Source organism: Pelodiscus sinensis, chromosome 2 (assembly GCF_052426305.1).
Source record: "Pelodiscus sinensis isolate ZL-2025 chromosome 2, ASM5242630v1, whole genome shotgun sequence".
Lineage (NCBI taxonomy): Eukaryota > Metazoa > Chordata > Testudines > Trionychidae > Pelodiscus > Pelodiscus sinensis.
This window is the reverse complement of record NC_143053.1, coordinates 17,342,778-17,366,977: the sequence shown is the minus strand read 5'-3', so window position 1 is coordinate 17,366,977 and position 24,200 is coordinate 17,342,778. Positions and strand designations below refer to the sequence as shown.

The 24,200-nt window shown below is 46.2% G+C and overlaps 1 protein-coding gene across 1 annotated transcript in view; it reads right to left on the bottom strand.

The window, feature by feature from the left end:
• Positions 1 to 3,659, bottom strand: part of ASAP1 (ArfGAP with SH3 domain, ankyrin repeat and PH domain 1) — a 315,920-nt gene extending 312,261 nt beyond the window's left edge. Inside the window, exon 1 of the mRNA XM_075920136.2 lies at positions 3,560 to 3,659. The gene's annotated coding sequence lies outside the window, so the exon portion shown is untranslated. The remainder of the gene's footprint in view (positions 1 to 3,559) is intronic.
• Positions 3,660 to 24,200: the final 20,541 nt, after the last annotated feature.

Sequence of the window (24,200 nt, the reverse complement as noted above, 5' to 3'; positions counted from 1 at the left end):
TACAGAATTAAGCTTAATTTGGGCATGTACCACTAAAATGTGATAAGCTTGAGAGATGCGCAGTTGAAGTTGTTTACTATTACCCTTTGCTCTATTGGGACAATAGCAAGCCAGTGGAAAATGGCATGTGCCTTCCAGCAAAGAAGGGGAACTCTAATATCCAGCATGAAGGATGTTTGCACATCATATTTGTGAAACAAAAGGGAGCCACGCAGGTTACACTTGTATCTGTGGCTTGAAGTCATCTAGCCGAAGAGAATTAATGTTGGCCTGCATGCAAAGATGAGGCCACATAAACCACAGAGTGGATGTCATGAGAATATACCACTGCAAAGCAGGATGTTCCTGGAAGTATAAAAGCTCATGAAAGCATGTGGAGCTGAGGTGACTAGAAGCCAGCATCTTACTCCAGGGCTGTGTCTACATTGGCACCCTTTTCCGGAAAAGGGATGCTAATGAGACACTTCGGAATTGCAAATCCGCGGGGGATTTAAATCGGGGTTAAATCCAGTCTAGACGGGATCTTGCGGAAAATAAACCCTTTTCCGGAAGATCCCTTATTCCTACTGTCTAGACTGGTGCTTTTCTCCGGCAAAGCCCCAAGCCGGAAAAAAGCGGCAGCCATGTTCATGGCTGAAAATTGAAATCCCTGGGACATTTGCAATTCTGAAGTGTCTCATTCGCATCCCTTTTCCGGAAAAGGGTGCCAATGTAGACACAGCCCAGGAGAATAACTAAGGAACAAGACACAGCAGAGGGCCAGTTCCTCAACAAGTGTCAGTTGTAGTAGATCCATTGGCTGAAATTAAGCCTATGATAAGCAGTCGAGAGAATCACTAGGGCAGGATTTTAGAGCTCATTCCCCTTGAACTGCAGCTGCCTTGATAACTTTCCTGGACACTGTGACTACATGGTAACTGAGACTTGTCTGGCCTCCCCCTGGAGCTCAATTCATATCTCTATCTCGTCTCTAAACAGTGGGGACAGACTCGGGGCTCACTTCTCAATGATCACTGAAGAGAATCCTTCCATCTCTTTGTTAAAAAAATGTACTCCTCCATCCTGTGCCTGGGGAATTGCTCCTGCTTTGTAATTCCATACAGTGGGAATATGCAGAGGCAAATACATGCAGGAAAGAGGCATGTTTTCTTCTGGTGTTGACTCTGCAGATCTAAACAAAGCCTCCCTCCTTCTCTGTATCAGTTGTGCTAGGTTTGGATCAGGTGGAAAGGAAAGGAGGGATAGTCTGGGCAGTAGGCATCTTATATCCTCTCATTGAATAATCTGGTCTGTGGTCAACAGGGTTGTCTTGAGGGGGACACGGGACTGGGGCAACCCCTCCTCCCCCGCCAGGGCCTCAGGTGAAGCACGGGGCACTCCCCACTGCAGGCCCCTTTTAGCTGCTATTTCACCCCCGCTCTACCCCATTGCCCCCTCTTCTGAGCAACATGGCCATGTGGGCAGCAGGAGCTGGAGCAGCCCTGCAGCCTACTTTGCTCTGGGGCGACCCCCTGCTGCTGCTATGTCAGGCTCCTGTAATCCTCCAGGTCCCCTCCCATCCATAGGGGAATTGGGGAAGCCACCAGAGAGTCCCCAGAAGTGTGGGACCTATGGGTGGGATAGTTCAACACAGTGGTTAGGCACTTTGAAACACTTCTGGAATTCCAAAAGCTCCAGGCTTGGGCTCTACGTGTGGAATAAATGGGAAAGAACTCCAAGTACTCCTGAGTTCTAAATAAACTTCTCTTTTAAACAATTTGTTTCAGAGCTGGCTCTGGATAAAAATCATCTTGTTTTAATCACTGTGTCTTGTGGCAGCAGCGGCTCCTGCCCCAGCCACTCTGGTACTCTGACACCATTTAAAAAAATGCTTTTTCTCCTTCCTGGTATAGAAGGACCTAAATAATTTCACAGCTAGAGAATGAATGTGCTTTATTTCATATGTAGTCTGGCAGATGATGTCAATGCACTAGGCTTGTTGTTGTTATTCTCTTTTTAAACTTAGTTACTATAAATGCGGTGGAGCCAACCCCAGACACACTGATTTCAAAGGGAGAAGAAAATCCCACAACTCTGGCAGAAGCTAATTGCTTGCAGGCAATCTTGCTGCCACAATCTCTCTGTCCTCAGGGTCCTAAGTCCCCTAGGTTATTCCATCAGAACAGGGTTTCTTTGATCATCCTACGCATAGAGCCGGCCTCCCCAATGTATAGCACATAAAAGAGGGACTTCTCTCTCTTCCCCGCTCCCTTCTGCAGCCAAGAAATGGTCTTTAAAGATAGTCTGACAGCATTAAAAAAGGAAATGTTTCCTCTCCTTCCTGACAGGGAACTAACAGACCAACTTCACAGCTAGAGAATCTTTTAATGCCCATATAGCTTGCCATATGACATCAGTGCAATGGATGTGTTAACATTATCTGTTAAAACCAAGCTGCCATAGGAGCAGCTGAGCTAGCCTCAGCCACATTGATTTCAAAGGGAGGGTAGAAAATATCACAGGTGGTTGGAAAGATCTCTTTTACCATGTGGACAGGGGCAGCTTGGGGGATTCAGCATGTGTCACATGCAGCTTCTTCTCCATTCTTCACCCTTGGGGAAATTTGGGTATGGGCTTTTTGTTGCTGTAGCACCCAGCTGTTTATATTTCTGGCTGCAGGATTTTTGTGCAAGAAGCTTTTTGCAGAAGGGATCTTCCGCAAAAACTTCTTGCACAAAAGCGTGTCCACACTTCAAAAGTGCATCGCAAAAGTGATGTGCTTTTGCATAGGGGAGTGTCCACACTGCATGGATATTCTTGCGCAAGAAAGCTCTGATGACCATTAACTGAATGGCCATCAGAGCGCTTGTGCTTTTTCTGATAGGCTCTTTTTGTGCAAGAAACCCCTGCAGAGTGTCCACACTTGTCTTTTTGCACAAGAGCTGTAGTGCAAAAAAGGAGCTATTTCTCATGGGGAGAGGAATAACTCTACCAGCAAAAGCCCTCTGTCCTGTCGATTTACTGTATTTTTTGTGTGCAAAAATGTGCTTGAGGTGTGGACTCTCTGTTGGTTTTTGTGCAAAAACACACGTTTTTTGGCAAAAACCTTGTAGTGTAGACATAGCCTCTGAGAGCAAGACTTGCCAGGCCCTTAGGCAAGGTGTGTGTGTGGGAGAAGCGGCTCCATGTTCCTGGAAGGGGCGGAGTCTTAGGTGGAAGGGGAGGGGCTAGGGACTAGCCTTCCTCTGCCAGCCCTTCAGTACCTCCTGGAGCTTGCCACCCAGGACTCCAGCAGAGATTTAAGGGGCCCAGAGGAGTCTCAGCAGAGGATTTGAAGAGTGGCCCAGGTCACCTCTGGAGAGGATCAGTCTCAGAGCAATTCCTGCCCCACCTCTTTGTAAGGGTGACAGCTGTCATCCAAGCTACAGTGACAACAACGTCCTTCCCCCGCCCCCTTCCCATCTTTCTAGGACAGAGTCTTTGGTAGAAAATGAACTCATCTTAACTGAGTGATTTCTACGCTTAGAATTCAACTGGTACCAGGTGGATCAGACAGGTCCCAATACTCTGAGGCTCTTACCTTCTAAACAGGGGCTACAAATCAATAGTAGGGATGGAGAAAACTCCAATGAAGTTCCTCCTCATGCTCATGTAGATTAGTTTAATTCTCTCTTGGTCCCCAGAGAGAGACCTTGAGAAGGAGTCTTGCTGCTGCAGAGCCATGGAAGTCTCTGATGTTGCCCCTGCCTTGTGCTCTGTCCTGCCTGGCTGATGTCAGGGTCTCTCTGTGAGGTCACCACTTCCCTACCACTTTCCCCCAATAGGCTGAGGTCCTGCAGCAGGCTTTTGTGATGTCACCGTCACACCCACCTGTCCCAAGCTGGTGTCCTGATCCTGGCCAGACACTTTGTGGCTACGTCTACACTGGCCCCTTCTTTGGAAGGGGCATGCTAATTTTGAAAGTGGGAATAGGGAAATCCGCGGGGGATTTAAATATCCCCCACGGGATTTAAATAAACATGTCCGCCGCTTTTTTTCCGGCTTGGGGAAAAGCCAGAAAAAAGCGTCTAGACTGGCCCGATCCTCCGGAATAAAGCCCTATTCTGGAGGATCTCTTATTCCTACTTTCAGTTAGGGCCAGATGGGACCATTAGAACATCAAATCTGACCCCTGCTTACTCCACCCCTCCTGTATATCACAGTGGCTAAGTTTTGATCCAAGCACATCTAGTCTTCATTAGAAAACATCTAGAAATGGAGAATCCATCACTTGCTTTGGTAGTTTGTTCCAACAGTGAAGCATCCTCACTGTGAAATATTTGTGCCTTATTTCTAATATGAATGTGTCTGGCTTCACTTTCCAGCCACTGGTCTCATTCTGCCTTTCTCTGCACAGCCCTTTACTGCCCGACATCTCTCCAAGGCACTTAAATACTTCTATGAAGTCACCTCTCAACCTCTTTTGTAGAAGCTAAGCACATCGAGTGCCTTTCAGTAGCTCACAAGGAGGCATTTTTCTCCAGCCCTCAATACATTTGGCTCTTTGCTGCCCTATCTGCAATTTTTCAACAAGTTTTTAAAATGCGGTCCCTAGGACAGGCTGCAGTGTCCAATCACAGTCTCACAGAGGCTGTCACCTCCCTTCCCTGCTCACACCTCTGCTCATGTGTCTAATGATGCCTTTAGCCCTGTTCACCATCAGCTTTCATATAAAAAGTGTTTGCAGAGAAAAGGCTGACCTGACCTGGGAGTGTCCTCAAGGCTCAGAAAGCAAAGACACATAAAAAGACCCCAAATCTATCTATCTATCTATCTATCTATCTATCTATCTATCTATCTATCTATCTATCTATCTATCTATCTATCTATCTATCTATCTATCTATCTATCTATCTATCGCTCCTGCCAACAAAGCAGTGTTCACATGTGCATTTGCCGTGGCAAACTTTGTCATTCATGGAGTTGGAGGGTTAAGCTTCCATGAACAATGAAAGTGTTATCAGTCAGATGCAAATGTAGACATAGCCTCAGAGATAAGTACAAGGCCTGGCTGCAGGATCATGAACAGGAGACATAAGGCTTAGGAACATAAGGTGTTGTGACCCAAGGCATTTTTGATGCCAAAGGACAGAGGACACAGGCGATGCAATTTTACCAATAGACAGCATGACACTGGTCATCACAATCAATGTGAGATATTTACACAGAAGATATTTAAAGAGTTATGTAACTGTACTGAAAATCATGTTACGGGGTGTGAGTTAATGCAGATCCCCAGAGAGCAATAAACATGACTCTGTTCGGGCAGGGGAAAGTTGACACATATCTCTATTATCTGTGTAATGTGTGCCTCATAACATAAGTCTATTTGCATATTGAGCCACCAGCTAACTGAGATTCCTAAACTGACAAGAAATCACAAAATCTACGGAAAGGGACACACAGCAGGAGGGTGTCCTATTTATGACTAAGATTAAAGGATTAGCCTGATATATCAGAAGTATGTAAGAGGACACAGGGTACCCTTCACTGAAGAGATGAGCTGGTAGTGTGGTCTGTCTTATGAACTGAGGAACAACCAACGTGGCTGGAAAATGCTGCAACGACTAGACAAGATAGTATCTGGTTAATTAAGTCTAGGCACCTGTAGGCGTGCGATGATTTTATTTTACATGTAACTGTTTATTTCCAATATTCTCGTTTGCTACTTCTCCAATCTACATACTTTGTGTAGATACTTGTTTTCACTATCTTCATGTCCAGGTGATGTGTGTTAAACACGTGTGTTCAACAGAGCAACGATCTGAAGGGAAATGGATAAACTGGTGTCTGCTGTATCTTTGGGAGCACCTAATCTGTGAGTGTTAGTGTCCAGTAAAACAGGGGCTGGGAAAGCCATGGTGATGCTCAGAAGCGGGCCTGAGGCTATCGCTAACAAAGCCTGCATAGGCTGGGAGGGGTGTCTTTATGCCTCACAAAACCTGGTGCCCCCAGGGTTGCTGGAATGAGTTAGAAGCTTGACTTGCACCTTGCAAAATGGTTGGCAGCAGAGCAGTTGGTGGGAGCACCCACCTTATAGCTTTTAACCCAGGGGTTAGAGCACTGAGATTGCATGTGCGAGGCCCACTTTCAGTTCCCCCCTCAGGTGCAGCGACAGAGAGAGGAGGTGAACAGGAGTGCTCTACCACTAAGCCATGGGATGCTCCAATGTGGGGCTCCCTTAGCCTCTCTGGGGAAGCTGTTTCACTGTGGATAAATAAAAGCTTGTAGGGATTGAGCAGGGCTACTTAGCAGTGTGTAGGTTCCCACTTAGGCTGGACCCTACCCCTTCATCAGGTTTCAGAGCTGGCTCTAGCCTGAGCGGGAACACCTACCTTGTCATTTTTAGCTGTGAATTCTGAACTCTGTGAGCCCAAGCCAATTGACTGAGACTCTGAGGCCTTGTCTGAACTGCCGCAGGCCATTAACCTAAGTTACACAATTCGGCTACATGAATAGCATCAGTGAAATTGATGTACTTAGGACTGCTTACAGCAGTATCTTCACCATGGTAAGTCCACAGCTGATGCTGCCATCAACTCCATTTACTCTCCTTGTTTTGGTGGAGTACTGGGGTCAATGGGAGAGCACTTGGTGACTGATTTATCACATCTGTTCTAGACAGGGTACATTGACCCCAGTTGGATCGATCTCTGTGTGTCCGTCCAGCCTATAGTGAAGACATGGCTTGAGACTCAGTGCTGTGGGTTTTCCTTTGCAGTGTAGACCTACTCTTAGGCACTTGAATCTGAGACTTAGGTTCAGAACTACAAAGGTGCTTAGGTTCCTAAACACCAGACTTGGGCACCTAAGAGCTCTCTGGAAAAAAACATCATAAATAAAACAAACATTAAAAGAATGTTAACATTGCACATTCCAGATCTCTAAATTCAATTGATGCCATATTTAAGGGCCAATAGCCATTAGGCATTGGCATTTTTTCATGGTATTTAATTGCATGGTTACCTACTATTTTTTAAATAATAGAGTCACACCTGTTTAGCTGTAGATACTGTTATGTATTGCTTTTATCAGCCTCTTCTCCTGACACTAATTCCTTTGCCAGAATAGTCCAATATCTCTTTCTTAACCTGGAGTTTCCATATAACAATCTCTCTGCTCTGGAAGGTGCAGTACATCCTCTGATAATTTTGTCAACACCAACTTTCCCATTTTAACCAGCAGATGTCCTTTCTTAGGTGCAATTCAGGCACTGGAGGAGTTAGCTAGGAGGCAGATTTAGCTGGGCATATGTGCAGAGCAGTGTTCTTTAGTAGCATATAGCATACTATATGTACAGCTCACAAAGGACATTTCATGTGACACCCCTAAACTCTTTCTCAAACCGAGAGTAGTACATGTTGCACGCATGCTAGATGTGTATAGATGGGTGCAGATACAGATAGTATGATAATATTGCTCCTGATATGAGAAATAGTATGTGATCATGCCATAACAGACTGTATCATATATATTCACACAAAGGGGGAAATGCTTAGGTTAAACAGGCAACATTAACAGTGATGTTAAAAGTGTAGAAAATGCCTAGGTGTTTTTCTTCCAACAGAATGTTTTTAGGCTTCCTCTGCAGAGTTCATGAAGGTCAATCATGAGCCAAATGTGTGGTGAATGAGGCTTGGCTCCACGGGGAAAAACAAGATGCTTCCCACTAGGTCTCTGAAAACTGTATTATTTGATGTATACCACGTGATGCTGCAATTCAAGATTATCATGGTGTTTACAGACAAAGGGGAAGAGTTAAGGTTGTCCAGGCAAGCTTAATTTTTAGCATTTCCGGGCTTTTGAATAATTAATCACTCAACCTTCATGGTATATTTATGACAAGGAAAGTGTATTTTTCCCATTCCCCTCAGACTCAAAATCAGCAGATCCATCTTTGGCTGCAAGCTTCTGAACAAATTCACCTTCACAGAGAGATCAGGCAGGGAAAATTGTAGCCAGATAAGTGAAAGTTTCAGAACTATACGAAGGACTTAAAATAGCAGCTTAGATGGAAGCATTCAGGCCACTAAATAGCATTCATTACCCCTAAGAAATACACAATATATGGATGGTGCCATACATATTATATGTATTAAAAGCAGCAAGAATTGTAAAATGATTCCTGACTGTCCCAGATTCAACTACAGTAACAGACTCAACATTAGATAGTAATAAACCTTCACATTAATAGGCGTTTCCTTCCTTTCGGGTACTGGATGAGTGTATATCCTGTGATTATTCTTTCTCTCTGTTTCTCCCAGCAGTTTCCCAATACAAATCAACAGATGTACAAGAACAGGGTGAATAACTCATTGCCCTGAAAAAATCCAGTCTTACAGGAAATTCCTTTATAACCAGAAAGAGGAACCTCAGGTCATGGAACTATTTCCTCACTTCTTCCAGCATGCCATTAGGAGAACAGTGGCTTGTATGAAGATATTGTTTCTGATTAAACTTAAAAAACAACAAATGGTCTGGTAGCATTTTAAAGACTAACAAAACATGTAGCTGGTATCATGAGCTTTTGTGGGCACAGCCCGCTTCTTCAGAAGACTGGAGGGTTGGATGTCCTTCTGCTCTCTCTGTCCTCGAAGGTGATGAGCACTAGCAATGGACATTCATGTACACATGTGTTTGTAGCCTCCACACAAGGTGACAGATGCCAGGAGCATCTCTTCACGATGCTGTGAAGGTGGTGATGTGGAGCTGGTCCTTCCCAGCTTCAAGAAGATAGAGCCACCTGCTCCCCTCTGCTGCTGTGGCCAGCACTTCATGCTGGAGAAATGGGTAACATGGAACATGACTGGGCACAGAGCTAGGAGTCCCTGCATTCCCTCAGTTGATTGCAATGATTCCTGGCTCCTGAGCAGGGCACAGAAGCAGGGGAAAGGGTCCTTCTACCTTCTCCCTGTACACATACCTGCACTGATGCACAGAGGAGATCTAGTCCCAGGCAAAGAATGATAAGTGCTGTGGCTTTGGCTTAGCACTGCTTGCAAGGAGGGGGGAGGGAGAAGGGGAGAGGAGGTGGCAGATGTGTCTTGCCCCCAGTACCATGCTTTCCAGGGCCAGATACAATGGGATGCAAGTGGCTCACATGTGCTGCTGATTACAATATGCACAGTTCATCTGTCCATCAATATTACCCATCACCTTAGCATCGGGGTGCCCTAGCCAGCATAAATGGGGGCTGGACCCCTCCCACCTGGCTGTCTTTACTCCACTGGTCATAATATAGGGGGAGTGTTCTTAGCTCTAGAGAGAGATCCCACCCTGCCATGATCCACTTGGTTGGAGGATTTAGCTGAGACAGTTCAGGCAAGTGTGTAGGGAAAGACAGTACAAAATGGAGGGAAGCCTTCAAAGTGACTGACTATGCTGATTGCAAACCCTTCATAACACACGTAATAATACTTCCCACTTATGCAGTGCTTTGTACAAGCACTATTTAATCTGTAAGGCAGCAGGAGAGGCCGTTTGCTGCAGGGCCTGTAACAGTGAGAAATGATTACACAGAAATGCACTAATAAAATGCACTCTCATGTTCTCCAACTGACCCTGGCAGCCAAAGTTTCCTCCAGAAGTGATCATGTGCTGAGGGGGGGGGGGGGGGGGGGGAGGGAAAACACCTAGGAAAAAGTCTGGATTGTCTTTTATGGCTTGTGTGTGTGTGACTGTTTCCCTGTTTCTTTTAGGCTTGGTGCCTGCCTGAATGCACAGAGTTAGATCAAAAGAAGCTGTAAAGGAGGGCATTAAAGAACCCAGGAAAGGTAAAACAATGGCACAGATAAAACAGGTGATCAGTTTCAAAGGAGTTAAGATAACAGCTGACTCCATCTACATTAGAATCCTGTACCTTTCCAAAGGCCAAACCTGAGAGCAAAAGGTCTTGAGTGACAGAAAGGAAGGGGGTTGGGGTGAGCTAAGGATGTGTAAGAGAAAAAATGAACAATCTGATTGAGACAGGAGGCAAGGCTGCAAGCAGAGTAGGCTGATTCTTCCAGCTCAGCAATGGGCAATAAGCAAGAGCTACATAAGTTATGGATTAAGAGGCTAAGTTTGGTCTCTTTCCAGCATCTTTCCAGTGCATGTAGGACCTCTTTGCTATGGACAAAAGAAACCATACTTTGTTTTGAAGACATTGTCTGGATCATTGCAAATGCATGGTGTCACAGGTTCCCAAAGAGAAAGCCTGGCGGGCGCTGGACCTGGCGAGTTAGGCCATGTCTATACTTATGCAGGAGTTTGAATTAAGATACACAACTCCAGCTATGTTAATTATGTAGCTGGAGTCGACATACCTTAATTTGAACTTTGGCGCTGTCTCCACAGCGGGAGGCCGATGGGAGTGGACTTCCCTTACTCTTTGCGATTTGAGGAGTACCAGCATCGATGGGGGTGCCTTCAGCGTTCGATTTAGCGGGGCTTTACTAGACCCGCTAAATCAAACTCCAGAAGATTGACTGCCACAGCACTGATCTTCTAGGAAGTGAAGATTTGGCTTTAATCACAGTTGGTACCAGCCAGGCTGCAATCCAGGACTTGGTCTTAAAATGAATGAACTGTGGTGTTCTGCCACAGGAGAGCTGCAATCAGAGAGACTGTGTGCCCTCACCTCTCAGGTGCCCCTTCAGGCCCAGAAATGGCATTCCAAGAAATCCTTTTCTCTGGTGATTGCTTCCTTGGCCCTGCAATGGCTTTTCCCAGCCTGAGTCTTCTCCTGTGTCTCTCTTTCTCTAGGCATACTGTGGCTAGGCCAAATGGACATTTGAACACCTTTTGCAGTAATGAAAGGCACAACTCGATCTTCACCCTAATACTCATTTGCTCTCCTTGGGCCACTCTAAAGCCTTCTGCTTTGCCCCTGCTGCTGGCCCCAGAAGATTTCCTACTCTGAGCTTCTTGCCCATCAGCACTCTTCCCTGCCCTGCCTCCTTTAACCGGGGACTCTGTCAGTTTACCTCAGGCATCTCCCTGACCAGCAGAGCTGACAGCCTCCACAGGCCCCTGGGCAAGGTGTGTGTGTGAGGGCTAGGTCTGTGCTCCTGGAAGGGCTGAGGGTAGAATGGCCCTCAGTGCTCCTTCCCCAGCCTTTAGTACTACCTGGAGTGCATGGCTCAGAGCGCTGGCAGTGGCAGTAGCTGAAGCTACAGCTCCGGGCCCCTGGGTCTGAGAACAGTTGTCCCCCTTCCCCTCCATCCTGTTGGTGGGCCTGTCTCTGACCCTTACAAGTCTTCTCTCAAGGTCTCCCCCCCAAAACCCATGGATCCCTTCTAGCCTGATTTCCCTAAGCCTTGTCTAGAGAGGGAATTCTGCTTGTTAGGCTCTCCTGGGTCCCTCCTCCCTAAGTGAGTTCTGAACCCTGTTTATAGTCTTTTCCTCACCCCTTCAGAACTGGGCTTATGAATGATTACCATCAGTGAGGGACAAAGCTGAGCCTAACTCGTTTAAAGGGCCAGCCAGGCTGCAACAGGTTCTAAAGATCCTTAAAATACTTGTTATTATCCTCTTACATGTCTCAGTTTCTGTTAGTGAATGTATCTTTAAGGAGACTGGGATCTCTGTGGTTGCTATGGAAAATGTTGTGCATCTCATGAGACTGAATCACAGAAGCTACAGCAAATATCTGGAAATATGCATGCCTCAAGAGCGGCAGTAATCAGGAGCGTGGAAGCATTTTAAATAAAGATGCTCCACATGGGAAATTAGATCTTTTTTTCTCCATACACGTACAGTATGGGCATAGTGGATGACAGGGCATGGAATTCCTTCCTACTCAGTAGCAGAGGCAAATGGAAAATTGTGAAAGAAAATGGGAAAACCTGCATGGGACTTTGTCATTCATGCAGTAGAGTGTGGACGACGGGATGAGAGGGTCAGCTGAGGAATGAAGAAGGCCTGACCCTGAAATCAAAACCTTTTAAATTCTGAATCAGCTTCTCCCCAATTCCCAACAGGGTTATTGTTTCCTCTCCTTTCATAACCTTCCCTTCCTCCTCCCACAGTAATCTCCAGAGGGGCGTGTGTTCTGCAGCTGGGGAATATGCTGCACCACATGCCACAAAAGAGATAAAATTCCTATGTCTTGAAGCTGTAAAGAAAAGTTTAAAATTGTCAACTGGGTCTGTGTTTATACTCTGCATACTATACGAGCATAGCCCACCGGCATAAGCACAAGCTATACCAATAAGAGTGTTTCTGGGGGTGCAGAACACCATGAAAGAAGCCTTCTTCCATCCACATAGCTGTATCTACAGTGAGGGTCTGTCAGCATAGCTCTGTTGGTCATGGATGTGGTATTTCACACATCTAAGTGACATAGCTATGCTACTATAACTTTCAAATGCAGACCAAGCCTGTAACTATTTGCTTCTAACATTCGTTATTCATTAGAAAATTGCACTAAGGTAAGCCCTGCTTGGCGTCTGTGCTGGGGTGGGCAATAAGTGGGCCAGGAGGCTGGATGCGGTTCACCAGGGTTAACCCTGCTTGGCCACCAGACACTTTATTTACCTGAGTGTCCACAGGTATGTCCGCTTGCAGCTCCCATTGGTTATAGTTTGCCATTCCTAGCCAATGGGAGCTGCAGGAAGCAGCATGGGCTGGGCATCTACTTCCTGTGGCACCTATTGGCTGGGAACTGGGAACCTCAGCAAATGGGAGCTGCAAGTGAACATACGTGCAAGTGGATGTACAGATAAGTCAAGCGCCTGGTGGTACAGCAGGGGCTAACCCTGGCATACCATGTGTGGCCCATGTGCTGCTTATTGTTCACCTCTGGTCTATGCCAGCGGTGTGCAATCCATGGGTTGTGACCCCCTTGGGGGTCGCGGCTGTCTTCCGGGGGGAGGGGTCGCAGTGCTGTGATTTGGGCTGGCCGGTATTTTCTTTTTTCCGGCTCAGTGCCCGACATACATGCAGTGGGGGTGAGGGGAGTGGCAGGCGAACAGAGCAGCATTTAAAGGAGCCGTGGGGCTTGTGAGTACAAAAAGGTTGTGCACCACTGGTCTATGCAGTGTAGCTGTGCTACCAGTTTGTATGTACAGTATGATGGGGGCTAATTTGGCTACGACAAATCAGGAAAGGGATCTTGGAGTTATCGTGGACAGTTCTCTGAAAACTTCCACGCAATGTGCAGCGGCAGTCAAAAAGGCAAATAGGATGCTAGGAATTATTAGGAAAGGGATAGAAAATAAGACACAGAATATCTTACTGCCCCTGTATAAAACTATGGTACGCCCACATCTGGAATACTGTGTACAGATGTGGTCCCCTCACCTCAAAAAAGATATTTTGGCCTTGGAAAGGATTCAGAAAAGGGCAACTAAAATGATTAGGGGTTTGGAACGGGTCCCATATGAGGAGAGGTTAAAGCGACTGGGACTTTTCAGTTTACAAAAGAGGAGACTGAGGGGGGATATGATAGAGGTCTATAAAATCATGAGTGGTGTGGAGAGGGCTGATAAAGAAAAGTTATTTATTAGTTCCCTAAATAGAAGAACTAGAGGACAGCAAATGAAATTAATGGGTAGCTGGTTTAAAACTAATAAAAGAAAGTTCTTCTTCACACAGCGTGTAGTCAACCTGTGGAACTCCTTGCTAGAGGAGGCTGTGAAGGCTAGGACTATAACAGAGTTTAAAGAGAAGCTAGATAATTTCATGGAGGTTAGGTCCATAAAAGGCTATTAGCCAGGGGATAAAATGGTGTCCTTGGCCTCTGTTTGTCAGAGGCTAGAGAGAGATGGCAGGAGACAAATCGCTTCATCATTGTCTTTGGTCCACCCTCTCTGGGGTACCTGGTGCTGGCCACTGTCGGCAGACAGGATACTGGGCTAGAAGGACCTTTGGTCTGACCCAGTACGGCCGTTCTTATGTTCTTATGTTCTTATGTAACTACACCGATGTATGCTATAGTCAATTCCCCTATTGTAGGTGGGCTTTACAGTGACACGTTATATTTGCATAGCAATGCCAGGCACGGATCTAAAAAAAACCCTCCTTGCCCAGCATGGTTATGCTGAAAAAACAAACAAACCCAGTGTAGTCAGAGCTATCTGCAGAAATGGACTTCAGGCAACACTGCTGGCTTTGGGGTGGTGGTTCTGAAATCCCCGTGCTGTAGGCATTGGCTGCATTTATACTACAGGATTATGACATCATAGCTGTGGCAACATCACTCTGTTTGGTATAGTCCCCAAAGCCCAGATACAGCCTTGGGTTATGGCCACCCTGGTAGTTGTAAAGCATTGGCAGTTATAGCGCTGCTCACAGAGCACAGCTGTGAAACTGCTGTTGTGTGTTCACACTGTCAGCTGCTTGCCAGCACAGTAGCGTGACCACACTTGTGTGACACTTACACTGGCATTCGGAATGGTGCACTCTGAACAGCTATCCCATAGAGATGCCACTGAAGCTTGTGAGGAAGTGGAGGGGAGGTTTTGGGGCATCTTGGGTCCTGTCTCAATGCCCCTTGGGACATCACTTCGCATCCCAGCAACCCCTGTGCTTCCCTCCACATTTGGTGCCCTCTTTCAACAGTTTTTTGTGACGTTAATCCACCTCCCCCAAAGACCTAACTTTCACATAGCTGAAGCCATAGCCTCCGTTAGCAGAGACTCTGAAATAGACATAAGAAGCAGAAATCATTTCCATTCATCTCAGTGAGGTAATAATGTCAACACAGTGATCCTAATGATGATAATGCACGCTGCACTGTAACTGTGTCCCTGCTGCTCATTAGATTAGAATCTGCCAACTAAAGGGTTTATCTCAGACTGCCTCCTACATCTTCTGAGATGCTAAAAGCTACAATTTTCCCATCTCCCACTGCCGAGAATGTACATTGTTCCATTTGAAAAACTTAAAAAACTACAATGGTCCCTTAGCACCTTAGGGTATGTCTACACAGCAAAGTTATTTCAAAATAACAGCCATTATTTCGAAATAACTTTCCTGGCGTCTATACAGCCAAACTGCTATTTCGAAATAAATTCGAAATAGCGGAGCTCTTATTTCAAATTTGGTAAACCTCATTCCACAAGGAATAATGCCAAATTCAAAATAGCTATTTTGAAATAAGTGCTGTGTAGACACTTATATTGAAATAGGGGGCCTCCAGCCCTTCCCAGGGAGCCCTGGTGGCCACTCCAGCCTCAACCAAGAACACTCCTCTCCCTCCCCCACTTCCTGGAGCCCTTAAAGGGGTAGACTCTGGCCACAGTGCCTGTGCCAGCTCCAAGCCTGCCAGCCTAGAGCCTGCATTCACTGCCCTGACCCAGTGGTCCCAAAACATGAGCCAGCAAGCCACTGGCATTCAGCCCTCCACTGCTCCCCAGGAGCAGTCTGCCAGCTCGCAGCAGCCTGACAGGGCCTGGAGAAGACGGGCATCTTCCTGGTCCAGGGTGGAGATCATAGACCTTATTCAGGTTTGGGGGAGATGCCCCCAACATCCATGATTTCCGCACTAGATGGAGGAACAGGGCCGTTTATGGCAGGATAGATGCCAGCCTGGCCACCAAGGCCACATGCGAACCTAGGAGCAGGTTCGCATGAAAATCAAGTTGGTCTGGTAAGACCCCCAACCTTGAGCCCTGAGCTTCCTCTCTCCGTTCTTCCCCTTGCTCCCCTCCCCTTCAAGCTCCCTCCTCCCAGGTGTCCCCCTCCCCTCTCTCACCCCCTCTCCACCCCTCTCCCGCCTCCTTTCCCCAGTCTCACCAGAGTTTCATTCCCTCCCCCAGTTTTATTAAATAAAGACAGTTTGTGTTTATGAAAAAAATGTGTATTTTATTTTACATCAGGAAGGAGGGTTGCGGGGGGTGGCGGGTAAGTGGAAGGATGTGAGGGAGGAATGAGGCACAAGCCCCCAGTGGGGCAGACCAGGGAGACTGTCAGTGCTCCTCAAGGTGGAAGCTCTCCCACAGGGCCTCCTGGATACTGACAGCCCCTCCAGTAGACCTCCCGGATGGCAGCCTGCAGAAAGTGCAGCCAGACTGGTTCCGTCCGGCCTTAAATGTGATTCAGCATTCACTCAGTGTAGATGCACTATTTTCAAATAGCAAAACGCTATTTCGAAATGCATTTTGTGTGAAGACGCGTTATTTCAAAATAACTTATTTCGAATTACTATTTCAAAATAAGATATTTCAAAATAACACTGTAGTGTAGACATACCCTCAGAGACTAACAAAAATATATAAATAGTATCATGAGCTTTCGTGGGCACAACCCACTTCCTCAGATGACAAATATCATTCCACTTGGTGAGTTCTGTAATAAAGCGAGGAGTTTTTAATTCAAACATTTAATTCTGAATTTTTTTTTAAAAAAGTAGGAGGAATGTAAAAACTGAATTTGATAGTGAATTCTGTCTTAGTTGTATTATCCATTTGTGTATTTCAGCTGAACAACTTTTTAAAAAAATTATCTGAGTCCTCTGCAGCACGGAGGGATCTTGTAACAAAATTTATAGATGGCCGTAAGAGTACTCGGTTCTTAGCTTAGAGCCATGGTGTCCAACCAGTTCTGATGCAGTAGCCACTATATATGGCGAACTAGCCACATTATTCTGAAAACGTAAATAATTTTTTGATCCAACTAGCCACACTCAATTGGCCCAATAGCCACGTGACTAGTGGCTAGCATGTTGGACACCGCGGGCTTAGATATTGCGCTGCAGCCCTTCTCCCCTGCCGCTGTTCATTCCCATTAGTCAAAATAACTAAATTTTCATTAATTTTCATTACTTGACATTTGTAATATAAATTTGCTGAGAAAAATTCTTCTGCATGGAACATGTCTCAGCCCAGGACAGGAGGGGCTGAGCAAGACTTCTCCTACAATTCTTCCTCCTGGCTACAGCAGCCCCCTGTGGAAAAATAATACATGATTGTATATGCAACCCATGTACCTAACAGGGAGGTATCTCTTTAAGGGGTGGGGGAGGTAGGAATGCGCTATGTTTGGGTCATTATTGCTAGGCTGATTTAGCACTCCACACCCAGAAGCTTCTGGACTTGGGTGTAGTAGTTTTGGGGTCTGCTCCAACAGGTTCTGTCCCTGTTGCTGGGACCAGACTCCATGAGTAAGCAGGAAGGGCAGCTGCTTTTCTAATGGCCTTGTGCCCTATGTGAGCTGGGAAAGGCTGAGCCAGGAGCAGAGAGCAGGCTGTTGTTCCTCATTCTGCAGCACTTTGCCACAGGTAGTGAGAATGTTAACCCTCTACCAGGGAATGATGGACAACGTTAATTATAGCCAGGGGAACCTGGGAGGGAAAAATAACGTCTTCTGTTTTAGTTGTATGCTTGGAATGTTGTTTGATTTTAGCCAAACTGTTCTAGTTCACTGTCTCAGGGTATGTCTACACTAGCTCGTTAATTCGAGCTAGGTAGGCAAATGAGGTGACTGCAGTTGCAAATGAAGCTCGGGATTTAAATATCCCGGGCTTTATTTGCACGTTCCCATCCGGTCGCCATTTTGAAATTTCACTAGCCTGAACTCATTCGACGAGGAGTAACAGTTAATTAGAACTAAGGACTTAATCTGAATTAACGTTTCATTGCCGCGTGTAGCTGCGTGGCAGTGAGTTCGGGCTAGTGAAATTTCAAAATGGCGACCGGATGGGAACATGCAAATAAAGCCCGGGATATTTAAATCCCAGGCTTCATTAGCAACTCCGGTCACCTCATTTGCCTACCTAGCTCGAATGAACGAACTAGTGTAGACATACCCTCAGTGTCATTCTTCAGCTCCTTTTTAAATGTAATAATGGGGAAAGAGTTGTTTCTGTTTTGTTGTTCTCCGTGTTTGTATTTTCTGGTAACAGGGTTTTCTTTAAGTCTGTTGTGACTTAACCGACTGGTTAGCCAGTTAACTGCCTGTCTAGCAGTGATTGGTCTGCTTGGATTCCAACTGAGGATCCCTACAAGCAAGTGGAGAGATGGTTCAAACTCAGCATATTGTGAAGATCTGGCAATCAGAGACACAAACTGAGACTTTGGTGAACTAAATCTAAACTTTTGGGACTTCTGTTTCTTTTTATTATGTTTTGTGTGGACTGAATTATTCTAATTTTGTTGTAACTGTGAAGACAATGTGGGTTATAAAATAGTTATGTTGTAAAAAATAGATTATTATTTGTTTCTTTATCCTAAGATTTTATACAGTCATTTAATTAAATCAATTTCTTTAGTTTGACTTGAATGTCGGGAAGCTGCAATGCTTGCTGAAATTCCTTACAGACTGAACTCTGGGTCTCCAGCTACCTTCTATGGGAGTGGGTTTTTTTTTTAGACACTGGAGAAGGGCAGTGAAGTCTAGCCCACACAAAGTTACACATATCCTCATAGAGACCTAGTTAAATTTTCAGCCTTAATATTGGCATTTGCTAACTTTTAAAAAATTGACTTTGCAACTTTACCCTTCTTTTAATACTTTTTAAAAAGGTCATCTATTTGTTAAATGGCCTAATACATGCTTGCCCCATTTCCCCCTTCCACTCTAATTTGTCACAGTATCTGTACTGCAAAAGCAGATTCTCTTGTGCATTTGATCACGGGTCCTGAGTTCTCCCACTTTCTTCAGGAAGCGCTGAGTGGCTAGGCTCTGAAGAACAGTGACCATCTTTCTCTCTGTACAAGAACACATACATACCCTTGTCCTGCATGTCCATATTCTGGCTGACAGCATTGCACAGGCCAGTAGGGAGAGCTGGTTGCTCTCCCAGATTTTACCATCAACAGACTTTGAAATGAACGTTGCCCAGTTCTCATCACTGCCATGATAGGGAAGACTGACAAAACAGAAAGAATAAAAAAAAAGGAACAAATGGTAGAATCCTGAATAGTGCTGAGAGGGAGTGGAGAAACAGGTACAAGATAAATATACATTCAAGCTGGACATGTACTTCCTTGGTTAAGTGTGTTTGGACTAGCTTAGAGCAAGCTTGTGGACTAAAAAGATAACAATGGCAGCATGAGCAGTAGAGTGGATGAGGGGTTAACCACTCTAATATGTACCTAAGGTCCTGCGTGGCACCCTATTAAGGGAGGGTAGTCCACTGTTTTTGATGCTGTAGCTACAATGCTATTTTTGGCACAGAAGCTCGGTTGTAGCTTTTTATGGAATAATTTTGATGAATTTCATTCTGGGCAACTTTTGGGGGAAAAAAATTCTGAAGTTGTCTATATCCTGTTTAGATATTTTTTCAAAATGGAAAGTTCTGTTTCTCTGTACAAAATGACATTTTCTCCAAAACATGAGTAACTTCATAGTAAAGAAGAAAACATTGGAAAAATTATTGAATTTAAAAACATTTGGATTGAACTCGACCAAATGTTTTGTTTGGGAAAATGTTTTGGACTGACGTCTTGTCCTAATTTGGGACTGAATTTTTTTCTCTCCAAATCTCCAGTTTTTACAGGACAGGCAATTTGTTTCCTACCCACTTCTCCTATCTGGAAACTGAGGCAGGTAGGGTCCAGAGGAGAGGACAAAGAAGTTGTCTATATCCTGTTTAGATATTTAGTATCCTGTTTAGCACTCAGATACTGAAGGTCTTTTCTTTCCGGGTAGCTGTGCCAAGACAGCAATTATCAGAGAAGCATGGGATGTAGCTATCCCTCCTATCACCTCATCCAAAGCCCATTGAATTCAATGAAAGACTAACAAGTTGAAATGATCTTTAATACATTTGAGGCTGATGTTCAGCCTACAATGCACCCACCACCTTTTGAATATGGCCTATTCAAGTCAGCGAAGAATTAAAAAAATAGAAGACAGACCAAAAGTGAGGTGTAGTTTGTTTGCAAAATTGCAAGATCTTTAGAACCAATTGCTTTTTTAATTTGTCTTCTGAGCTTTGAAGTTGCAGAGTTGGGCACAACTGGGATGTTGCAATTTGTCCTGGCGTTAGTAAATCAGATGGTGCTTGTAGAACTGCCAAGTCTGCTTCACTGTTGGGAGAGAAGCAGTCAGGGAGCGAGAAGGGAGAAAACCAGCTGTCGGCTGTTTGTTAAAATGTACAATATTGTTATCCACAGTATTGGGCAGCTACATTCCTAATAACAGAGCTCTACCTTCAGAAGCTTTTTCTGGCTTTTCCCACAGCAATTTCTATACCATGTACAAACCACTGAAACATATAGGGAACCATCCACTTCTGTTGCTAGTGTAGTATAGCCAGGAGTGCAGGGATAATTAGTGTAGTGGGGGTGCTGAGAGCCATTGAACCAACCTATAAGCCCTGATGGGAACCACTTCAAGCCAGGGATGCGATAGCCAGTGTTCCCGTTAAGATTTTATGTCCATGTGCAGAATGATTTTTGTTATGTGAACCAATATGGAGATGATGTGCAATTCATTCTGCAGATGGACAGTCTGTGCCGGGGGTGGGTCTGATGGGTTCAGAATATGGTTAAGGGATCAGGATTCTGGGGGGGATGAGGTCTTGGCCTGGGGATACAGGCTCTGGAGTGGGGCTGGGAATGAGGCATTTGGGGTTCAGGAGGAGGCTCCAAGCTGAGGCCAGGAGTTTGGAATGTAGGAGTGGGCTTAGGGCAGGAAGTTGGGATAGGGGGTGGGGTCTGGGCAGGAATTAGGGTGCAGAAGGGGGCTCAAGCTTGGGGGGTGGGATCTAAGAGGGAGCTAGGCTGGTGGAATGGGCTCAGGGCTAGGACTCTGGATTGGGGGGCAGGGTCTGGGAGGGAATTAGGGACTTGGGGTGTGGGAGAGGGTTCTGGGCTGGGGCAGGGGATTGAAGTGTGGGGTTTTGGAGGGAGTTAGGCACTGGGGATGGGAGGGTGGCCAGGGCTGGGTCAAGCGACTGGGGCACAGGGTGCTTACCTGGGGCAGCTCCCCTTTGGAGGGGTGGGAAAAGGGAGCTCTGTGTGGCCTGTGCTGCCCTGCATTGCCCCACAGGCCAATGGGAGCTATGGGGGAAAAGTCTATAGATGAGGGCAGTAGGAGGACAGAGTTTGGTGTTCACAGTGACACAGCTTCAGCCCAGCCTCCCTACCCTCCCCCCCCACAGAGTCTTTATAGGAACACAGAGGCTGCAGCCTCTAAAGCCCCTTTCTTAATCTGGCCCAGTTGCTAGGGCTGGAATAGTGTGCCTCTCCCATGGCCATGGCAGCTTCCTTATGGGGTCAGAGGAGGGTGCCTCACCTTTGGCCCCAGCCAGGAGCTGCCGAGGCTGGGGGAGAAGGGCCTCTCCCCCAGCCTCAGCAGCTCCATGCAAGGCAGCTCTGAGCCCCTGCACAGGGCTTATTAGACAGCTGAGTGGCTGTGTGACGTAGAGAGAACCATGGTGGTAGCACACACAGCACCAATGTATATAATACAACAAAGTAGAATCATAGGACTGGAAGGGACCTCGAGAGGTCATCGAGTCCAGCCCCCTGCCCTCAAGGCAGGATCAAGCTCCGTCTACACCATCCCTGACAGATGTCTATCTAACCTGTTCTTAAATATCTCCAGAGAGGGAGATTCCACCACCTCCCTTGGCAATTTATTCCAATATTTGACCACCCTGACAGTTAGGAATTTTTTCCTAATGTCCAATCTAAACCTCCCCTGCTGCACTTTAAGCCCATTACTCCTTGTCCTGTCCTCAGAAACCAAGAGGAACAAATTTTCTCCTTCCTCCTTGTGACACCCTTTTAGATATTTGAAAGCCGCTATCATGTCCCCCCTTAATCTTCTTTTTTCCAAACTAAACAAGCCCAGTTCATGAAGCCTGGCTTCATAGGTCATGTTCTCTAAACCTTTAATCATTCTTGTCGCTCTTCTCTGTACCCTTTCCAATTTCTCCACATCTTTCTTGAAATGTGGCGCCCAGAACTGGACACAGTACTCCAGCTGAGGCCTAACTAGTGCAGAGTAGAGCGGCAGAATGACTTCACGAGTTTTGCTTACAACACACCTGTTAATACAACCTAGAATCATATTTGCTTTTTTTGCAACAGCATCACACTGTTGACTCATATTCAACTTGTGGTCCACTATGACCCCTAGATCCCTTTCCGCCATGCTCCTTCCTAGACAGTCGCTTCCCATCTTGTATGTATGGAACTGATTGTTCCTTCCTAAGTGGAGCACTTTGCATTTCTCTCTATTAAACCTCATCCTGTTTACCTCCGACCATTTCTCTAACTTGCTAAGGTCATTCTGAATTATGTCCCTATCCTCCAAAGAAGTCGCAACCCCACCCAGTTTGGTATCATCTGCAAACTTAATAAGCGTACTCTCTATCCCAATATCTACATCATTGATGAAGATATTGAACAGTATGGGTCCCAAAACAGACCCTTGAGGAACTCCACTTGTTATCCCTTTCCAGCAGGATTTAGAACCGTTAACAACCACTCTCTGACTACGGTTATCCAGCCAATTATGCACCCACCTTATCGTGGCCCTATCTAAGTTATATTTGCCTAGTTTATCAATAAGAATATCATGCGAGACCGTATCAAATGCCTTACTAAAGTCTAGGTATATGACATCCACCGCTTCTCCCTTATCCACAAGGCTCGTTATCTTATCAAAGAAAGCTATCAGATTAGTTTGGCATGACTTGTTCTTCACAAACCCATGCTGGCTATTCCCTATCACTTTATTACCTTCCAAGTGTTTGCATATGATTTCCTTAATTACCTGCTCCATTATCTTCCCTGGGACAGACGTTAAACTGACCGGTCTATAGTTTCCTGGGTTGTTCTTATTCCCCTTTTTATAGATGGGCACAATATTTGCCCTTTTCCAGTCTTCTGGAAGCTCCCCTGTCTGCCATGATTTTTCAAAGATCATAGCTAAAGGCTCAGATACCTCCTCTATCAGCTCCTTGAGTATCCTGGGATGCATTTCATCAGGACCTGGTGACTTGCTGACATCTAACTTTCCTAAGTGATTTTTAACTTGTTCTTTGTGTATCCTATCTTCTAAACTTACCCTCTCTCTGCTTGTATTCACTATGTTAGGCACACCTCCAGACTTCTCGGTGAAGACCGAAACAAAGAAGTCATTGAGCATCTCCGCCATTTCCAAGTTTCCTGTTACTGCTTCTCCCTCCTCACTAAGCAGTGGGCCTACCCTGTCCTTGTAATAAAAGTAATAAAAGGGAAGGTTCTTAAGACAGGCTATTTTCCTCCATGGTGCTGGTTGTTGGGTACATCTGGCTGGCAGGGAAAAACCTATCAAATGAAACTCTAACACTCCCCGTGCAAGGGGTAACTACTGACTGAGTACCAGGCAGTTTGCAAGAACAATCCGGGACACAAAACGAAGCTATCTTATCATTGGGAAACTATTTTACAAGAGAAGAAGTCCACATACATGAGTTTCTTTGCTGCCTGGCAGTGAGGTAACCCTCTGGCTCCATTCCATTCGCCACTTTGAATGTTACATCCTATGAGACAGGATGCCACATAAACTGATTTCATTCTACACTGGGTCAATTACATGGCAGAACACAAACTAACATGACCCAAATTTACACCCCTCCATTTCAGAGAGAATCTTCTCATGTGTACTGCAATTGCTATGGGATGTTTGAGTAGCAGAGCGGGATGTTTATTCCCATGCTGTGACGGTGTGTGTGGGGGAGAGAGGCGGCCGCGCCCCGCCCCGCACTCAAGACCAGGGCAACCACCTGGCGCCGGGGGCCGAGAGGGTCCCACCCACACAGCCCTACTGGGCATGCTCTCAGGGGAGCCAAGGTATAAAAGGCTGCAGGCCTGCTCAGAAGGGGTGGACTGCAGCCAGAGCTGGAGCTAGCGCCCAACTACTTGAGCTGCAGACTGGACCACCAGAGAGGGAGTCGCCGGCCAACCCCCCGTGATCCAGGCACCGGACTGGCCACCCCCAACCCCGATGCTGACTGGGGAAGTGCTGCTACAGCCACCCGACTTGCGCCAACAGGTGGGACCACGACGGGCCGGGGGCCAGGGGTAGGAAGCGACCCAGGGCAGGGAGCTGGAAAAGCCCGAGGGCTCGGTGCATTGTGGGGAGGAACCCCCGTGAGCCAGTGGTGGGAGCCACCCGCCACTGATAGGGCCCTGGGTTGGGGCCTGGTGGAGAGGGTGGGCCTGGGCCCCCCTGCCCTGAACCCCGCAAGTGGGGGTTTGGCTAAAGGACTAAGCCACAGAGCCTGTGTACCAAAGACTAGGCTGGGAGGCCGTACGTCCCCT